This window comes from Nicotiana sylvestris, chromosome 1 (assembly GCF_000393655.2).
Source record: "Nicotiana sylvestris chromosome 1, ASM39365v2, whole genome shotgun sequence".
Lineage (NCBI taxonomy): Eukaryota > Viridiplantae > Streptophyta > Magnoliopsida > Solanales > Solanaceae > Nicotiana > Nicotiana sylvestris.
Window position 1 is genome coordinate 3,809,138 of NC_091057.1, and position 20,530 is coordinate 3,829,667.

A 20,530-nucleotide genomic window follows, 5' to 3' on the forward strand; every position below is an offset into this window, starting at 1 on the left:
TAGGAGAGAAATCAAAAGTAATTTTGGAAGCTCGGTGTAGAATTAGGCTTGAATTGGCTAAGTTAGCATTTTGGCGATATCCGGTTGATAGGTGAGATTTTGATCCGAGGCTCGGAATGGAATTCCGAGAGTTGCAGTAACTTCGTTAGGTGATTTATGATGTGTGTGCAAAATTTCAGTTTAATCGGAGGTGTTTAGGTCGGGTTTTTGATCGAATGTGAGTTTCAGAAGTTTTGGTTGAACTTAGGCTTGAATCCGTTGAGAATTGACGATTCTTGTGTTTTTATGATTGGAACATGTTCGTACGATGGTTTATGACGGGTTGGCACTTTTGGTTGAGATCCTGGGGGCCTCGGGGTGTTTTCGGGTGGTCAATCGGACTAATCTTGGCCTTTGGGAGTTGCAGAAAAATAGTTGAAGTGTTGCAGAGATTTTGCTCTATGCGATCGCATAGGGAGCATTGCGATCGCATAGGAGGTCTTGGAAGGGGTTCAAATTTGCTCTATGCGACCGCGTAAGAGGCTGTGCGATCGCATAGGTGTGGAAAATTGGTCAGTGCGTTTGCGTTCGTAGTGTTGCGATAGCGTAGTGTAATGGGACCTGGGGTCCCTGGTAGCATTTTGTTCTATGCGAACGCGGGGATTGGAGTGCGATCGCATAGGTGTGGGAGGCTGTGCTCTGCGATCGCAGGGGTAGTTGTGCGATCGCATTGAGCATTTTTGGGAGGTCTGGAAATTTGTGCGCTGCGATTGCAATAGCAAGGCTGTGATCACATAGGGTTAATTAATGCCATGGGCAGAATGTTTTATGGACATTTCATCCGCGACTTGGGTCTAATTTCCACCATTGTTGAGCGACCTTGGGAGCTTTTGACGAGGAATTTAGAGGATTTTGACTGGGAATCGATTGGAGGTAAGTCCTATGGCCTAGAAACATCATCTAATTGTGATTTCAACACCTAAATTCATGGAATTTGAGTAAAAAGGGAAGCACTAGGGCTTGGGTTTTTGAATGAGAAATTGAATTTTGAGGGAGCATTTGGACTCCGATTTTGATAAATTTTACATGTATAGACTCGTGGCGAGGCAAGGAACATTTTGGTGTAAAAATTTCTGACTTTCGAGAAGTGGGCCCGGGGCTCGGGTTTTGCACATTTCGTGGTTTTCGATATTTTTAGAGTCTTTTCGATTGGGTTATATTCCCTTAGCCTATTGTAATGTATTCGTTGTGGTTTTGGCCATATTCAACGCGCGAGGAGGTCGATTCGAGAGGCAAGGGCATTGCTAGCTAGTTTTCGGCCGGGTAGAGGTGAGTAATAGATGTAAATGCTGCTCTGAGGGTTTGAAACCCCAGACTTTCACATCGTAACGCTATATTGAGGCGTGACACGCATTCCACGATGAGTTCCGGGTCGCTTACTGTTGGGGATTGAGACTTGGTCCATCCCGAGTGTTAATTCCACTATATTGGCGATTGAGACGCATACTATATCACTGTAAATTGGGCTTATTGCCGTGTTTGGGGACTTGTGCCGACCTGTAGAATCCTTAGGGGATCCTTATGTGTTTTTACACACTTGTGTGCAGCACATATACACTCAATCATGTTTTTCAACTGTTAAAAACAATACAATAACTGTATTTTATACATGAATATTACATGAAAAGGATATGAGGGCTGAGATCCCTATAGTATGTCACGCCCGATTGGCTGTGGACTTATTTGACTGAGATAGGTCAGGGACCCAGTGGTGAGGATGTTTTCTTGATATGGATCGGGCTACACGCCGTAGCGATTATATATATTGATATTGAGGCCGAGAGCCTGTTTTATGCCAATACCCGGCTGATATTGCGCTTGGGCTGTAGGAGCCCCTCTGGAGTCTGTACACACACCTAGTGAGCGCCGTCGACGGTAAATAAGTGGAGCGGGCTGCACGCCGCAGCGGGTACTAGTGTGTACCATTATATGTGTTGCATTCTTTCATGCATTATATCTTAACTGTATTACTTGTTGTATATTGTTTCCACTGTTTTGGATATGAACTGCTAGATATAGAGTACTTTGTGCATTTTCTGCGTTTTCTTACCTTCAGATCGTAGTTATGTTTATTACTCACTGGGTCGGAGTACTCACTTTACTCCCTGCACCTTGCGTGCAGATCCAAGGCAGTCTTAGGCTGAGTAGATCCAGTTGATCCAGAGTTCTTATTCCGAGAGTATTTGAGGTAGCTGCAAGGCATTCACAGCCGATGATTCTCCCCTCTATCCCTATCCTTTTATTTCTGCATTCTCAATTTTTAGACAGACATTGTAATAGGATGTCACTCTGTACTTAAAGGCTCATGTTCGTGACACCGGGTCCTAGTTGGGCTGTATTGGTATTTTGTTAGATTTTCCGCATCATTATCAATATTTCAGACTTTTGACTTAAATGGTTTTATCTTTATCTGTTTAATAAATTGGGGTTGTTGTTATAAATGGTCGGGCTTGCCGGTAGTGTGTTGGGCGCCATCACGACCGGGTTGGGGGTCGTGACAGTTAGTGTATCCGCTTCATAAATTTTCAGTGTAGACACTTTATTTATATCTATTTAAAATACAATTTATAATTCCTATTTGTATTTGTGAAAATTTAAAGAATATATGAATTGTGTATTTTATAACAACATATAAATTGTTGTCAAAGTAGTACTAGAGAATCTGTTGGCAAAAAGGTATTATTCCCACAATAACAGTCGTTGCTAAAAGTCTTGATAATAGTTTATTAACTTTACCGCCAATTTGTTTTTGCAACTACTGATATTGTTGGCAAAAAACTAATGTTGTCGCAACAGTAATTTTTTGTTGCTACATGTCTTCATAATCCACGACTTCATTGACCTTTTACCAACAAAAAAATGACTTATGACAACGATAGATATTGTTGCGATAAGTTACCTTTTGGCAACAATATTCTCTTTTGTTGCATATACTTTTACCATCGGTGTTTATTGCAACGGAGTGCAACGACTTCTTTGTCGTTGCCAAAAACATTTTTGCCAACAACATTGAATATATGGCAACAAAAAATGTTGTTGCGAAAGGCCTTTATTCTTGTAGTAGGAAGAACATAACATATGCCTTGAGCTCATAGTGTAATTATAAGGAGAATGGAAATCAATATCATATTTATTTTAATTCATGAAACTACTTAAAACGGTTATTCTCTGAGTTTGGTTATAGGCTGGTGGTCATGAATTTGACGGACTCCGATTGACCTGAAACTTGATGGGTTCATCGAAAACGATCTAGTGAGAAAAACTCACTGCTATTCAGTGAATCATGTTGTTTTTGGCATTTTGAGGTTGTTTAGATGGGTTTTCAAGCAGTTTATTAAATTGAATTTGTTATAAATATGAAAAATTATTCTTTATATATCGGCTATATTTGTGTTAAATTTGTAACATGATGATTTAACTTGATATGATATATAGCAAGAATGAAAATCACATGGATTTAATCCTGACTACGCCAAAAATAATTTATTCGAATTTGGTCTAGTTTTGGCGATCATGAATTTCACGATCTCCGAATGACCTGAAATTCAATAGGATCATTGGAAACGATCATTTAAGAAAAACTCACTGTTATGCAGTGAATCACATCGTATTTTGATGATTCGGGATCGTTTAGATGAGTTTTTTGGAGGTTTGACGAATTAAAATGTGATTTACATACGAAAAGTCATTCTTTCTATCATTTTATTTTATGTCTAATCTGGAACATGATAACACATGTTGATTTGACATGAATTGGTATATGATAAAAAAAATGTAGGTCATATTTTAAATTCTTAAAAAATACTTAAAATGAGAATTTTTCAAATTTGGTCGCAATTTTTGGAGATTGTGATTTTAACGATCTCCGATTGATATGAAATTTGGTAGATTTATCAGAAATAGTCCAGTGAACAATAATCACTATTATGCAGTGTAAAATATTAATTTTAGTGTTTTAAGACTGTTTAAATGGGGTATTGAGCATTTTTTTTAAATTGTGGAACTTAATCCTCAGAGAAAAGTTCGTGGTTGTGATAAAGTGGTGATAGGAATTAACCCCTATGGTCTCCATTTTCTTATTTATAGTGAGATAGTAAATTTACGCGTTGACATTAGGTCTTCCTCCGTATCGGATAAATTTATTATGAACTCACTGGATATAGTTACTAGTTATTGATAATCTGTATTAGCTCTCCATCTGAGTTTAAGGGTTAAATCAATTTTGTAACTAAAATACAATCATGATTAAATGGAGATAGAATTATATTTCTATGGTCTTTCACTATTAATTTCAAGTGAGTAATAAATTTATGCGTTGACTTTAGGTCTTCCTCCATATCGGATAAATTTATTGTAAGCTCACTAGGAGAAATACTAGTATTTGATATCGTATACTTACTCTCCATCTGAGTATACATGTTGGATCAATGGAACTAGAGCTATTAAAAATGATGTTCACTTGATTTAAATTAACAGTATACTCTCCATCTGAGTTGGGTCTGTTTTAATTATTGGAGTGAATAATCTGGCAATGCATATGTATGTTGCATGAGTAGTTCTTTTCCCATCGAAATTGCTATTCAAGATGCATGACATATATGTGTAGTGTGTTTAAAATATTTGTATTAAAAAGTTATATACAATTGACTGAAAATAATAGTATGCTCTCCATCTGAGTTGGTTATATTTATTTTTGGATTGTATAATTCTTGCATTATATAATATATTTTGCATGAATGATTCTTTTCCCATCGAAATTTATTATTCCAGATGCATGTATGTATATAAATATTGAATGCAGTCTGAATTTTACTATTCAGTATTTTGACTTATTATGATCTATTTAATATTTTTATCTCAACTCCACAATGATTTTATGCAATTTGTCGTATTACTTGTTAAAATTTTCTTTTAGTGATAAGGCATTAATTTTAAGGATGCAATATATGTACTTTTGTTAGAAGGAATTTAATTCCGGTTTCTGGGCAAAATAAGAGATGGATATTTGTTTTATTTTTCGAATAACTCTTGAGTTATTGAGCTTAATAAACACTTTATCTCTTGTGGTACATGAATGCATGACCTTGTTATTATATATTGATGTCTCTCCTGAACAGAACAATATTAGTCTACCTCATAAGAGAATATGTTCTTCAAAATTGAGTAAAACTTATCTGTGCACTTTTATCTAAGTCATATTAATCTGGATAGGATTTCAAGTTGGTCAAGTATGGACCTTAAGGTTCATTGAAAGTAGAGGCACTACCAACTTGTGGGCGTCAGCTAGGCTACCTCGCAAGTCCCTGGACTGAAGACAACTCCCAATCAATACTGCTGCTGTAGTCCAAAAGCTGCTTCTGGATCTGTGCAAAAAGATGCACAGAGTGTAGCATCAGCACAACCGACCCCATGTACTGGTAAGTGTCTGGCCTAACCCCGACGAAGTAGTGACGAGGCTAGACAGGACCTACCGAGAACAACCTGTGCAGATATATATGCAATAGCGGGAAAAATATATAGAATTTAAACAGCTAAGAGGGAGGGGAGCATGCTATAGGATGTGACAATTCAGATATAGGATCAACGAACAAAGAGATGGAACCGTACAATAACATCAATTAAAGAGAACAGGTAAATCACAACTGCACGACACCAACCTTCGTGCTTTTACTCTCATTCTCACCAAAACAGTCAAATAAAATGCACGGCATTACCCTTCGTGCTTTTCCTCACATAACTCTCATATCAAGGCACAAAATGACCTTTCGTGCTCCAATATTCAAAACATGGCACGGAATGACCCTTCGTGCAAAATTATCAAAACATGGCACAGAATGACCCTTCGTGCATAATTACCAAAACATGGCACGGAATGACCCTTCGTGCACAATCGCTCTTCCTCACCCAATCAACAGTCACAACCAATCGGGGTGAGGGGATGAACAACAATATTAAACATTCCGGCAAGGGAGAACAAATCAACAAATAAGTCCCGGCAAGGGAGAATACATATAATACTTAAATTCCGGCAAGGGAGCAACAACAATTATAAACTACACGTCCCGGCAAGGGAATAATTACAACACTTTCTCTTTTGTTCACTTCTTTCTCAAACCTTTCACATTATATGAAACTTATTAATTAAACAAGGAAGAGGTATCACAAAATCCGAATAAAACACCATTAAGACTCACAGTCATGCTGGACTCTGGTGTATAGATACTCGTCACCATTCCTATACACCGTACTCAATAATTAGCAAATAGCAAACAACATCCTAATCCTATTCCCTCAAGCCAAAGTTAGAACAAAAACTTACCTCGGAAGCTCCAATTCAACTCAAGCCTCTATTATAGCTTTACCCCTCGAATTCACCACAAAACCGCCCGAATCTAGTCACAAATTACTCAAATATATCAACAAATGCTAGTTAAATCAGTTTGAATGCATAAGAATGAATTTCCCAATGTTTTATCCAAAAATTCCCAAAACGCCCCCGGGCTCACGTGGTCAAAACTCGAGGTTTGAACCAAAACCGGGTTACCCATTCCCCCACGAGTCCATATCTATGATTTGTTTTGAAATCGGACCTCAAATTGAGGTCCATATCCCCAATTTAGTGAAAACCTAGGTTCTACCCAAAATCCCCAATTTCACCCATGAAATTCCATGATTTTAAGATGAAAACATGATAGATGATGTTAAAGATTGAAGAAATTAGTTAAAAGTTAACTTACAATTGATTTGGAGAAGAGAGAGTTCGTGAAAAATCGCCAATGGAGTTTGTGTTTTGAAAATATGAAAAATGAGCCTAAAAATCGTCTAAGTATGAAACATGCAGGTGCAGATATCGCAATTGCGAAACCGGGTTCGCAATTGCGAACACAACAGACTTGGGAATTGCGAGGATTTTGTTCGCATTTGGGAACTAAGGCAGAAAGGGCGGACATCGCATTTGCGAAGGGGGTGTTCACATTTGCGAACTCTGGGCTTTAGGACTGGGATCGCATTTGCGATGAATGTCTTCGCATTTGCGAAGACTGGGCTAATATACAGACATCGCATTTGCGATGGTTTCTTCGCTTTTGCGAAGTCTGTTGCATCAGGGGGGAAATGTCGCAATTGCGAAGCCTGCAGGTCAGGCATACCAACAAATTTTTTCCAACATGCAAAAATGGACTCTTGGCCTATCCGAAACTCTCTCGAACCCTCGGGGCTCCAAACCAAACATGTACACAACCTAAAAAAATCCTACGGGCTTACTCGTGCGATCAAATTGCCAAAATAACTTCAAAATCTATGAATCAAGCCTCAAAACACATAATTCTTCTTTCAACTTTCATAAACTTCAAATTTCCCATTTTTAGTCCGAAACACGTCAAACGACGTGTGACGACCCAAATGGTCATCACCGTAATTCTCCCTTTCTCCGTGCTTCCGAGGCCTTGAAAACCTCACTTTTAGTTGCCTCGATTTGCGTGCGCAGCCCGGCGCGAAGCTGGAAAATTTTATGTTAAAATATGTGAATTCTGTGGAAAATTTGAAGAATTTTGATATTAATATTGATATAGTTGACTTTGGTCAACATTTTGGGTAAACGGACCCGAACCCGTGATGTGACGGTCCCGGGAGGTCCGTAGGAAAATATGGGACTCGGGCGTATTCCCAGAATCGAAATCCGAGGTCCCAAGCCCGAGTACAGAATTTTTGAAAGAAATTGTTTATCTGGAAATGATATGAAAAATTTGAATGAAAATGAGTTATAAAATATAGGTATCGGGCTCGTATTTTGGTTCCGACGCCCGGTACAGGTCTTAAATATGCGTTAAGCGCTTCCTGTGAAATTTGGTCGAAATCGGACTTCGTTTGACATGTTTTGGACCTAAATATCTAAAGTTAAAGGTTGATGAACTTTGAAATGGAAAATGATGATTTTGGGGTTTAATTCGTGGGTTTTGATGTTATTTTGGCGATTTCATCGCTCGACTAAGTTCGTAGGATGTTATTGAGTTAGTGTGTGTGTTTGGTTGGGAGCCCCGAGGGCTCGCGAGTGATTTTGCGGTTGATTTGGGATGTTTTAGGACTTAAAAGCAAACCAGAAAATTTAGAAGTGTTGCATACCATTTTTGCCCTACGCGTTCGCGATCCACAGTCACGTTCGCATAGCTCAGTCCCTCCGCTCCTTCGCGTTCGATTCCTCTCCGCGTTCGCATAAGCCAAGTGAAGAGCCAAGATTTTTCTTCTACGCGTTCGCGACCTGACCACGCGAACGCGAAGCCTGCTCGCCCTTCTTCATCGCGAACGCGACCTCATCACACGTTCGCGTAGGTTTAATTTCTTCAGTGAAATATTTAAATTCCAGCACTGTTCCATTACGGGTTTCTCTCAAATTTCTCACACGAGCTCTTCCATAAAACTCTCCATAGACGATTCTCAACCATTTCTTCTCCATAATCTCTTGGGTAAGTATTCTTAACTCCTTTTCCTCTTAATTTCTTCCATTAATCTTTAACTTCCTAGCCCTAAAGCATGAATTCAAGGTAGAAAATGGGGGATTTGGGTAGAACTAGGGCTTTTGGGATTTTGGGCAATTCAACCTCAATTCATGGTCGAATCTTAAAACAAATTACATATTTGAACTCGTGGGGTTATGAGTGATTGGGTTTTGGTCCGAGCCTCGAGTTTGGACCATGTGGGCCCGAGGTCGGATTTTGGTATTTTTGGAATAATGATAGGAAATTCATTTCTAGGCTATGGGATTGTGTTTTTGAGCCATTATTGATAATATTGAACTAATTATGGCTAGATATCGTTGTTTCAGAGTTGGATTCTAGAGGAAAGGCGGTGTTAGAGGCTTGATTGCTATTTTCGGACCGAGGTAAGTGTTTGATCTAACTTTGGCTTGAGGGAATAGGATTAGAGTGTTTTGATTGCTATTTGCTAAATGATCGAGTACGGTGTATAGGCATGATAACGAGTATCTATACACCGGTGTCTAGCATGACCGTGAGTCGTAAATGCTTTTATTCAAAATATATGGCACAACTGTCTTGTTGAATTGATAATTTCCATGTAAAGTGTTAGAAAAGAACGAAATGAACTAAAAGAGAATGTGACGCAATGATTCCCTTGCCGGGATGAGTAGACTGTTACTATTGAATTCTCCCTTGCCGGGATATTTGGGCTGTTAGCTGTACCCTTGCCAGGTTTAATTGTTATGTCGTTAAATTTCCCTAATGGGACCTCCTTTGGAGAGATTATTTGTGCTATTCATTATAATATGGGATCGTGTGGCACGTCTACCACTTATGAATTATAATATGGGATCGTGTGGCACGCCGTCCACCTATGAAATATGAATTGGGATCGAGTGGTACGCCGACCACAACTTATATTGATTATTGTTATTGGCCTGAGATACCGGTGACATTGTGCACGGAGAAACGGGAGCACGTAATATATGAAAAGGGATCATATGGCGCACTGTCCACTTATATACTACACTACGGGATCGTGTGGCGCCGCCGTCCGTTTATGTTATACATTATGGGATCATGTGGCGCACCGTCCACTGTAAACATATGTATCATGAAACCCGGAGTAGATCTGCTGTTGTTTCTAATGTTCCATTTTCATTTAGTACTCCCCGATAGCATGTCCCCTCCCAGCTTTACTTTTTATTATTTTGTTATTGTTTTTTTCTCGCACTTGTATATTATATTTGCACAGGTTAATTGTGGTAGGTCCTGTCTAGCCTCGTCACTACTTCGCCGGGGTTAGGCAAGACACTTACCAGCACATGGGGTCGGTTGTGCTGATGCTACACTTCTGTGATTTTTGCACAGATTACGATACCGGAGCAGCTTTTAGACCACAACAGTAGCCTTTTCGATCGAGAGCTGACTTCAGCACAGGGACTTCGAGGTAGCCTAGCTGGCGTTCGCGGGCCGGAGTCCTTGTCTATGTTTAGTTTGTTTTCTTTATACCGAGACAAACGTTTTGTATTTCCATTCAGACTTGTTTGTAGCACTCCTTGGTAGTCCGTGAACTAGTGACACCAGATTTTGGGTAGAGATATGTTTTAAACTTCCGCATTATGAATTCGTTTTTATTAAAAGTCTTCCGCTTAATTTTAATTATTGTTTCAGTTTATTATAATTGTTTAAATAAATCAGCAGAATTATTGTGATGTTTGGCTTGCCTAGCTCCGACAGTAGGTGCCATCACGACTCCCGATGATGGGAAATTCGGGTCATGACAAGTGGGTATCAGAGCACTAGGTTACATAGGTCTCACAACTCACGGACAAACTCGGTAGAGTCTGAGGGATCGGTACGGAGACGCTGTATTTATCCCCCAGAGGCTACAGAGTTAGGAAAAATTTCACTTTGTTCACTCTTGTCGTGCGATTTTGTTTCTCAAATATTGATTGTCGTTCTACTCTGTTCTTTCGCAGATGGCGAGAACACGTGCTTCCTTTTCTGCCGCGCAGCAGCCCGAGCCCCCAGCAGCAGCTCCTATCAGGGACAGAGGGCGAGGGCGAGGCCGAGGCAGAGCTCAGCCCCGAGCAGCAGTCCCAGAGGTGGAGCCTCATGTTGACCATGATGAGGAGGTTCCAGCTCCAGCAGCTCCGGTGGATCCAGCTCAGGTCCCAGAGGGTTTCATAGCCACTCTAGTACTCTAGGACGCTTTGGTCCGACTGGTAGGCTTTATATAGAGTGTCTATAGAGCGGGTTTGCTTCCCGCATCACTAGCCACATCTCAGGCTGGGGGAGGAGTTCAGACTCCCGCTACGCGTACTCCGGAGCAGGTAGCTCCTCAGCCTCAGGTTCCAGTAGTTCAACCAGCAGTGGCAGCCCAGCCGGGTATTCCAGCTCAGACCGGCAATGGTGCGGCGATGTCCGCGGATGCTTTGTGGAGGCTTGATAGGTTCACCAAGCTCTTCACCACCACCTTCAGCGGTGCTTCTACAGAGGACCCCCAGGACTTCATATGCAGTTGTCATGAGGTTCTTCGAACCATGGGTATTTTGGAGATCAATGGGGTCGACTTCGCCACTTTTCGCCTAGCAGGATCCGCCAAGACTTGGTGGAGAGATTTCTGTTTAGCCAGGCCAGCAGGGTCGCCATCATTGACCTGGGATCAGTTTTCCGAGCTATTTCTGGGGAAGTTTCTCCCAGTCACTCAGAGGGATGTCCTTCGCAGGCAGTTTGAGCGTCTCCAGCAGGGCTCTATGTTAGTTACGCAGTATAAGACTCGGTTTATTGATCTTGCACGTCATGCTATTGTGATACTCCCCACCGAGAGAGAGAGGGTGCGGAGGTTTGTGGATGGGTTGGTTCAGCCGATCCGTGTTCAGATGGCCATGAGTGTCGGGAGTGAGATTTTATTTCAAGAGGCGGCATATGGTGCCCGCCGGATAGAGATGGCACTTTCTCAGGGAGGTGGTCAGGGGTCTAATAAGAGGCCTCATCATTCTGGTAGATTCATTGGTACCTCGTCTGGAGGTAGGGATTCTTATGTTAGAGGCCACCCTCCGAGGCCCTTTTAGTCAGCTCTCCAGGCTTCTCATGGTACTCCAGGTGGTAGTGGTTCTCAGCCGCAACATTCTGACCAACAGCTCTTCAGCACACCATCAGCTCCTATCAGTGCACCACCACTTCGATATTCTCAGCAGCCGAGGGCTTGTTTCACTTGCGGCGATCTGAGGCACATTGCCAAGTATTGCCCTCGAGCTTCCAACAGTTCTCAGCAGCAGGGTCCTCGCCCCATGATTCAGGCACCAGGTGATCCACAGCTTGCCCAGCCAACTAGAGGCGGGGGTAGGGATTATAGAGGTGGAGGGAGAGACCGTAGAGGTGGAGCTCGGACCGCCAGAGGCAGGGGTCAGCCAGTAGCCGATCGTCCCAGGGACACAGTTCAGGGAGGTGGGGCCCAGCCCCATTGCTATGTATTGCCAGCCACGCCAGAGGCTGAGTCATCAGATGCTGTGATTACAGGTACTATTCTGGTCTATGATAGAGGTGCTTTCGTATTATTTGATCCCGGATCTACGTATTCCTATGTGTCATCCTATTTTGCACCCTATTTGGTTATGCCTAGTGAGGCTTTGGGTATTCCTGTATATGTGTCTACACCGGTGGGTGATTCTATAGTGGTCGACCGAGTGCATCATTCATGTGTGGTAGTATTTGAGGGTCTTGAGACCCGTGTCGACTTATTGCTCTTAGATATGGTGGACTTCGACGTTATATTGGGGATGGATTGGTTGTCCCCGTATCATGCTATTTTGGATTATCATGCCAAGACCGTAACCTTGGCCTTGCCAGATTTGCCCCGACTTGAGTGGAGAGGGACCCCAGGTCATGCCACCCACAGTGTTATTTCATATGTTAAGGCTCGACGCATGGTCGAGAAGGGGTGTCTAGCATATCTGGCGTATGTTCGCGACTCCAGTGCAGAGGTTCCATCTATTGACTCTATTCCTATTGTTCGGGAGTTCCCGAGGTTTTCCCTTCAGACCTGCCGGGTATGCCGCCCGACAGGGATATTGATTTCTGTATTGATCTGGCTCCGGACACTCAGCCTATTTCCATTCCGCCGTATCGCATGGCCCCGCCAGAGTTGAAAGAGTTAAAGGAGCAGCTTCAGGACTTGCTTGATAAGGGTTTCATTAGACCCAGTGTATCGCCTAGGGGTGCACCAGTGTTATTTGTGAAGAAAAAGGATGGGTCGATGAGGATGTGCATTGATTACCGGCAGTTGAACAAGGTGACGATAAAGAACAAGTATCCACTGCCGAGGATTGATGATTTATTCGACCAGCTTCAGGGTGCTAGGGTGTTCTCGAAGATTGATTTGAGGTCTGGTTATCATCAGCTGAGGATTAGGGCATCCAATGTCCCTAAGACGGCATTTCGCACTCGGTATGGGCATTATGAGTTTTTGGTCATGTCATTTGGGTTGACCAATGCCCCAACAGCATTTATGGAGTTGATGAACCGAGTGTTCAGACCCTATTTGGATTTGTTCGTGATTGTATTCATTGACGACATTCTGATATACTCCCGCAGTCAGGAGGAGCATGAGCATCACCTCAGAGTGGTTCTTCAGACTCTGAAAGATAGTCAATTGTACGCCAAGTTCTCGAAGTGCGAGTTTTGGTTGAGTTTTGTTGCATTCCTGGGTCACGTTGTTTCAGCAGAGGTTGTTCAGGTTGACCCGAAGAAGATTGAGGCAGTCAAGAATTGGCCTCGATCAGCGTCAGCTACAGAAATCTGGAGTTTCTTGGGGTTAGCAGGTTACTACCGACAGTTTGTGGAGGGGTTTTTATCCATTGCAGCCCCGATGACGAGATTGACCCAGAAGGGTGCCCAGTTCAGGTGGTCAGATGAGTGCGAGGCGAGCTTCCAGAAGCTCAAGACAGCTCTGACTACGGCACCGGTATTAGCGTTGCCCATGGGAGCAGGGCCTTATACTGTTTATTGTGATGCTTCCCGTATCGGGTTTGGCGCAGTGTTGATGCAGAATGGCAGAGTCATAGCATATGCTTCGAGGCAGTTGAAGATCCACGAAAAAAATTATCCAGTTCATGACCTAGAGTTAGCAGCCATTGTTCATGCCTTGAAGATCTGGAGGCATTATTTATATGGTGTGACGTGTGAGGTGTACACGGATCACAAGAGCCTTCAGTACTTGTTCAAACAGAAGGAGTTGAATTTGAGGCAGAGGAGGTGGTTGGAGATGTTGAAAGACTATGATGTTTCTATCTTATACCACCCACGGAAGGACAATGTGGTGGCTGATGCATTGAGTAGGAAGTCCGCCAGCATGTGTAGTCTTGCCTATATTCTGGTCAGTCAGAGACCGCTTGCTTTGGATGTTCAAGCCTTGGCCAATCCATTTGTGAGATTGGATATTTCTGAGCCTAGCAGGATGTTAGCTTGCACAGTTTCTCGTTCATCGTTGATGGAGCGTATCCGGGAGTGGCAGTTTGATGATCCCCATTTGTGTGTCCTGAGAGATACGGTGCAGCGGAGAGGTGCCAAGAAAATGAGCTTGGGAGATGATGGTGTATTGAGATTGCAGGGGTGAGTTTGTGTGCCCAATGTTGATGGTATTCGGGAGTTGATCTTAGCAGAGGCCCGTAGTTCTCGGTATTCTATTCATCCGGGTGCCGCGAAGATATTTCAGGATTTGAGGCAGCATTATTGGTGGCGCAGAATGAAGAAAGACATTGTTGCATATATGGCTCGTTGTCTGAACTGTCAGCAGGTTAAGTACGAGCATCAGAGGCCCGATGGTTTATTTCAGAGGATTGAGCTTCCCGAGTGGAAGTGGGAGAGAATTACCATGGATTTTGTTACTGGCCTTCCGATGACTCGGAAGAAGTTTGATGTTATATGGGTTAGTGTTGATAGGTTGACCAAGTTAGCGCATTTTATTCCAGTGGCCACCACCTATTCGTCCGAGAGATTTGCTAAGATTTATATTAGAGAGATCGTTCGCCTTCATGGGGTGCCGATATCTATCATTTCTGATCGGGGTCCGCAGTTCACCTCGCATTTCTGGAGAGCGGTACAGCAGGAGTTGGGCACCCAGGTTCAGTTGAGTACAACATTTCATCCCCAGACGGACGGTCAGTCCGAGAGGACTATACAGATTCTTAAGGATATGCTCCGAGCCTGTGTTATTGATTTTGGAGGCTCGTGGGACCAGTTCTTGCCTTTAGCAGAGTTTTCCTACAACAACAGCTACCAATCCAGCATTCAGATGGCTCCATATGAGGCATTATATGGTAGGCGGTGTCGGTCCCCAGTCAAATGGTTTGAGCTGAGAGAGGCATGGTTATTGGGTACAGATCTAGTTCAGGAGGCCTTGGATAAGGTCAAGATCATTCAGGACAGACTTTGGTCAGCTCAGTCTAGGCAGAAGAGTTATGCAGATCGCAAGGTCAGGGATGTTGCTTTCATGGTTGGTGAGCGAGTATTGCTCTGTGTATCGCCTATGAAGGGCGTGATGAGATTCGGGAAGAAGGGCAAGCTTAGCCCTAGGTTTATTGGCCCATTTGAGATTCTTGATCGCATGGGAGAGGTGGCTTATAGACTTGCCTTGCCACCTAGCTTGTCAGCTGTGCATCCAGTTTTTCATGTATCCATGCTTCGGAGGTATCACGGCAATCCAGCCCACGTGTTAGATTTCAGCACTGTCCAATTGGACAAGGATCTGTCATATGAGGAGGAGCCGGTGGCTATTTTAGACCGGCAAGTTCGACGATTGAGGTCGAAGAGTTTTCCTTCAGTGCGTGTTCAGTGGAGAGGTTAGCCTCCTGAGGCATCGACCTGGGAGTCCGAGTCTGATATGCGGAGCCGTTATCCCCATCTATTCCCCGACTCAGGTACTTCTTTCTTTTGTCTGTTCGAGGACGAACAGTTGTTTTAGAGGTGGAGGATGTGACGACCCAAAGGGTCATCACCATAATTCTCCCTTTCTCTGTGCTTCCGAGGCCTTAAAAACCTCGCTTTTAGTTGCCTCAATTTGCGTGCTCATTCCGGGCACGAAGCCGGAAAATTTTATGTTAAAATATGTGAATTCTGTGGAAAATTTGAAGAATTTTGATATTAATATTGATATAGTTGACTTTGGTCAATATTTTGGGTAAACGGACCCAGACCCGTGATGTGACGGTCACGGGAGGTCCGTAGGAAAATACGGGACTCGGGCGTATTCCCAGAATCGAAATCCGAGGTCCCAAGCCCGAGTACGGAATTTTTGAAAGAAATTGTTTATCTGAAAATGATATGAAAAATTGGAATGAAAATGAGTTAGAAAATATAGGTATCGGACTCGTATTTTGGTTTCGACGCCCGGTACAGGTCTTAAATATGCGTTAAGCGATTCCTGTGAAATTTGGTCGAAATCGGACGTCGTTTGACGTGTTTCGGACCTAAATATCTAAAGTTAGAGGTTGATGAACTTTGAAATGGAAAATGATGATTTTGGGGTTTAATTCGTGGGTTTTGATATTATTTTGGCGATTTGATCGCTCGACTAAGTTCGTAGGATGTTATTGAGTTAGTGTGTGTGTTTGGTTGGGAGCTCCAAGGGCTCGTGAGTGATTTCGGGGTTGGTTCGGGATGTTTTAGGACTTAAAAGCACACCAAAAAATTTAGAAGTGTTGCAGACCATTTTTGCCCTACACGTTCGCGATCCACAGTCGCATTCGCATAGCTCAGTCCCTCCGCTCCTTCGCGTTCTCGATTCCTCTCCTCGTTCGCATAAGCCAAGTGAAGAGCCCGGATTTTTCTTCTACGCGTTTGCGACCTGACCACGCGAACGCGAAGCCTGCCCGCCCTTCTTCATCGTGAATGCGTCCTCATCACGAGTTCGCGTAGGTCTAATTTCTTCAGTGAAATATTTAAATTCCAGCACTGTTCCATTACGGGTTTCTCTCAAATTTCTCACACGAGCTCTTCCATAAAACTCTCCATAGACGATTCTCAACCATTTCTTCTCCATAATCTCTTAGGTAAGTATTCTTAACTCCTTTTCCTCTTAATTTCTTCCATTAATCTTTAACTTCCTAGCCCTAAAGCATGAATTCAAGGTAGAAAATGGGGGATTTGGGTAGAACTAGGGCTTTTGGGATTTTGGGCAATTCAACCTCAATTCGAGGTCGAATCTTAAAACAAATTACATATTTGAACTCGTGGGGTTATGGGTGATTGGGTTTTGGTCCAAGCCTCGAGTTTGGACCATGTGGGCCCGAGGTCGGATTTTGGTATTTTTGGAAGAATGATCGGAAATTCATTTCTAGGCTTTGGGATTGTGTTTTTGAGACATTATTGATAATATTGAACTAATTATGGCTAGATATCGTTGTTTCGGAGTTGGATTCTAGAGGAAAGGCGGTGTTAGAGGATTGATTGCTATTTTCGGACCGAGGTAAGTGTTTGATCTAACTTTGGCTTGAGGGAATAAGACTAGAGTGTTTTGATTGCTATTTGCTAAATGATCAAGTACGGTGTATAGGCATGGTGACGAGTATCTATACACCGATGTCTAGCATGACCGTGAGTCGTAAATGATTTTATTCGAAATATATGGCAAAACTGTCTTGTTGAATTGATAATTTCCATGTAAAGTGTTAGAAAAGAACGAAATGAACTAAAAGAGAATGTGACGCAATGATTCCCTTGCCGGGACGAGTAGACTGTTCCTATTGAATTCTCTATTGCCGGGATATTTGGGCTGTTAGCTGTACCCTTGCCGAGTTTAATTGTTATGTCGTTGAATTTCCCTAATGAGACCTCCTTTGGAGAGATTATTTGTGCTATTCATTATAATATGGGATCGTGTGGCACGCCGACCACTTATGAATTATAATATGGGATCGTGTGGCACGCCGTCCACCTATAAAATATGAATTGGTATCGAGTGGTACGCCGACCACAACTTATATTGATTATTGTGATGGCCTGAGATGCCGGTTTCATTGTGCACGGAGAAACGGGAGCGAGTGGTACGCCTACCACGTAATATATGAAAAGGGATCGTGTGGCGCGCCGTCCACTTATATACTACACTACGGGATCATGTGGCGCGCCGTCCACTTATGTTATACATTATGGGATCGTGTGGCGCGCCGTCCACTGTAAACATATGTATCATGAAACCTGGAGTAGATCTGCTGTTGTTTCTAATGTTCCATTTTCATCTAGTACTCCCCGATAGCATGTCCCCTCCCAGCTTTACTTTGTATTATTTTGTTATTGTTTTTTCTCGCACTTGTATATTATATTTGCATAGGTTAATTGTGGTAGGTTCTGTCTAGCCTCGTCACTATTTTGCCGGGGTTAGGCTAGACACTTACTAGCACATGGAGTCGGTTGTGCTGATGCTACACTTCTGTGCTTTTTGCACAGATTACGGTACCGGAGCAACTTTTGAACCACAACAGTAGCCTATTCGATCGGGAGCTGACTTCAGTCCAGGGACTTCGAGATAGCCTAGCTGGCGTTCGCGGGCCGGAGTCCTTGTCTATGTTTAGTTTGTTTTCTTTGTACCGAGACAAAAGTTTTGTATTTCCATTTAGACTTGTTTGTAGCACTCATTGGTAGTCCGTGAGCTAGTGACACCAGATTTTAGGTAAAGATATGTTTTAAACTTCCGCATTATGAATTCATTTTTATTAAAAGTCTTCCGCTTAATTTTAATTGTTGTTTCAGTTTATTATAATTGTTTAAATAAATCAAAAGAATTATTGTGATGTTTGGCTTGCCTAGCTCCGACAGTAGGCGCCATCACGACTCCCGATGGTGGGAAATCCGGGTCGTGACACGACGTCCGATTTCGACCAAATTTCACAAAAAGCGCTTAACGCATATCTAAGACCTGTACAGAGCGTCGGAACCAAAATACGAGCCCGATACCTATATTTTCTAACTCATTTTCTTTTCAAAATTTCATATCTTTTCAGAAAAATAATTTCTTTCAAAAATTCTTTACTCGGGCTCAGGACCTCGGATTTCGATTCCGGGAACACGCCCGGGTCCCATATTTTTCTACAGGCCTTCCGGGACCGTCACATCATGAGTCCGGGTCCGTTTACCCATAATGTTAACCTAAGTCAACTTTAACAATACTAATATTAAAATTCTTCAATTTTAACACATAGTTCACATATTTTAACATAAAAACTTTCCGGCTTCACGCCCGGACTGCGCACGTAAATCGAGGCAACTAAATGCGAGGTTTTCAAGGCCTCGGAAGCACGGAAAAAAGGGAAAATTACGGTGATGACCCTTTTGGTCGTCACATAAGAGATGGATATTTGTTTTATTTTTCGAATTACTCTTGAGTTATTGAGATTAATAAATATTTTATCTCTTGTGGTACATGAATGCATGACCGTGTTATTGTATATTGATGTCTCTCCTGAACAGAACAATATTAGTCTACCTCATAAGAGAATATGTTCTTTAAAATTGAGTAAAACTTATCTGTGCTTTTGTCTAAGTCATATTAATCTGGATAGGATTTCAAGTTGGTCAAGGATGGACCTTAAGGTTCATTGAAAGTAGAGGCACTACCAACTTGTGGATCCTGTTTGGAAGGAAATTTGACTAAAAGATGTTTCCCTTTAAAAGGAAATAAAACTAATGACAAGCTAGAATGAATCCTTTCTGATTTGTATGGTTAAATGAACATACTCGTACGAGATAGATTTTGAGTATTTTGTGACATTCATAAATGATTACTTAAAATATTAATATATTTATTTGATGCACTGTAAGTCTTAATGAATTAAGTAATTCATTTTTAAGACTTAAAACAGAGAAGCACCAAAGAAATATATTAAGTTACTACAATTTGATTGTAGTGGCGAGCACATCTCTAAAGAGTTCTTTAGTTACATATCAGAATAAGGGATTACATCTCAATTGACTACACCGTAAACTCCATAATAGAGTGGTAAGTAGAAAGAAGAAATAAGTCTTTTTTGGATATGGATAGACTAATGACGTGTTATTCAGATTTGCCTTATTTGTTTTTGGAATATTTCCTGGAAACTCTAAATTACATTCTGAATTTAGTTCCTTCTAAGTTAGTACCTAGGACATCTATAGAACTGTGGACTGAATGTAAGCTCGGTCTGTGGCATGTTCAGATATAGGATTGTCCCGCATATGTGCTGAAAGGGAAAGCAGATATGTAAGTTGAAACTAAGAATGGATAGGTGCATGTTTATCGAATATCCAAGAAAACAAATGGATCTTTATTTTATTGTCCTAAAGAAAATAAGGCAATTGTTAAAACAATTGCATTTTTCTAGATAAGGGCTGTTTAATAAAACATGTTCCTAGAAGTAAACTATTTTTACAGAAATTGGGCAAAGAAATTACTAGATGTTCAAGAACATCAAAACCCACACGTCAGAATTGACGTTCCATTGCATTTAAGTAGTGGGAGAACGTTAATAGACATGATATGCCTTTATCGAGTGGGAGTAATGTTTGAACATTGAACAATATAGTAAGAAGTCACTAATATTTTAATGTCGTGAGGTAACGAAGGTAATATTAGTAGTACTTCGTCGTAGTGAGAGAAAGCTAAAGAAAATCATAGTTCGGTGTACATTCTTGGGATAGTTTCGGTAACAGGATCCCTGAAGAGTTTAATACCAAACTACATTCTTGGGACAAATATTGCATCAGATATAACTTGGCAAGATTCTTTAACAAAACCTTATTTGGTGAAGACTTTTAATAGTCATGTAAAAGAATGTCTGAGAAAGTTGTAGATGCATGGTTATGAGTCTAAGTAGGAGATTGTTGGGGCATATACTATTAACCATGCATTTGGATATAGTATATCCTAATAATTATCATGGTTAAAAGTCTAAGTGGGAGATTGTTGGGATATATACTATTAACCATGGGTTTGGTTTAGATATAGTATTTATTATGAAACAATTGTTTATTCAGTTTTA

At 41.7% G+C, this 20,530-nt stretch overlaps 1 pseudogene; it reads right to left on the bottom strand.

Annotated features, from left to right (window-relative positions):
* LOC104226952 (putative late blight resistance protein homolog R1A-3) overlaps positions 1-20,530 on the bottom strand; it is a 275,847-nt pseudogene that overhangs the window by 179,084 nt on the left and 76,233 nt on the right.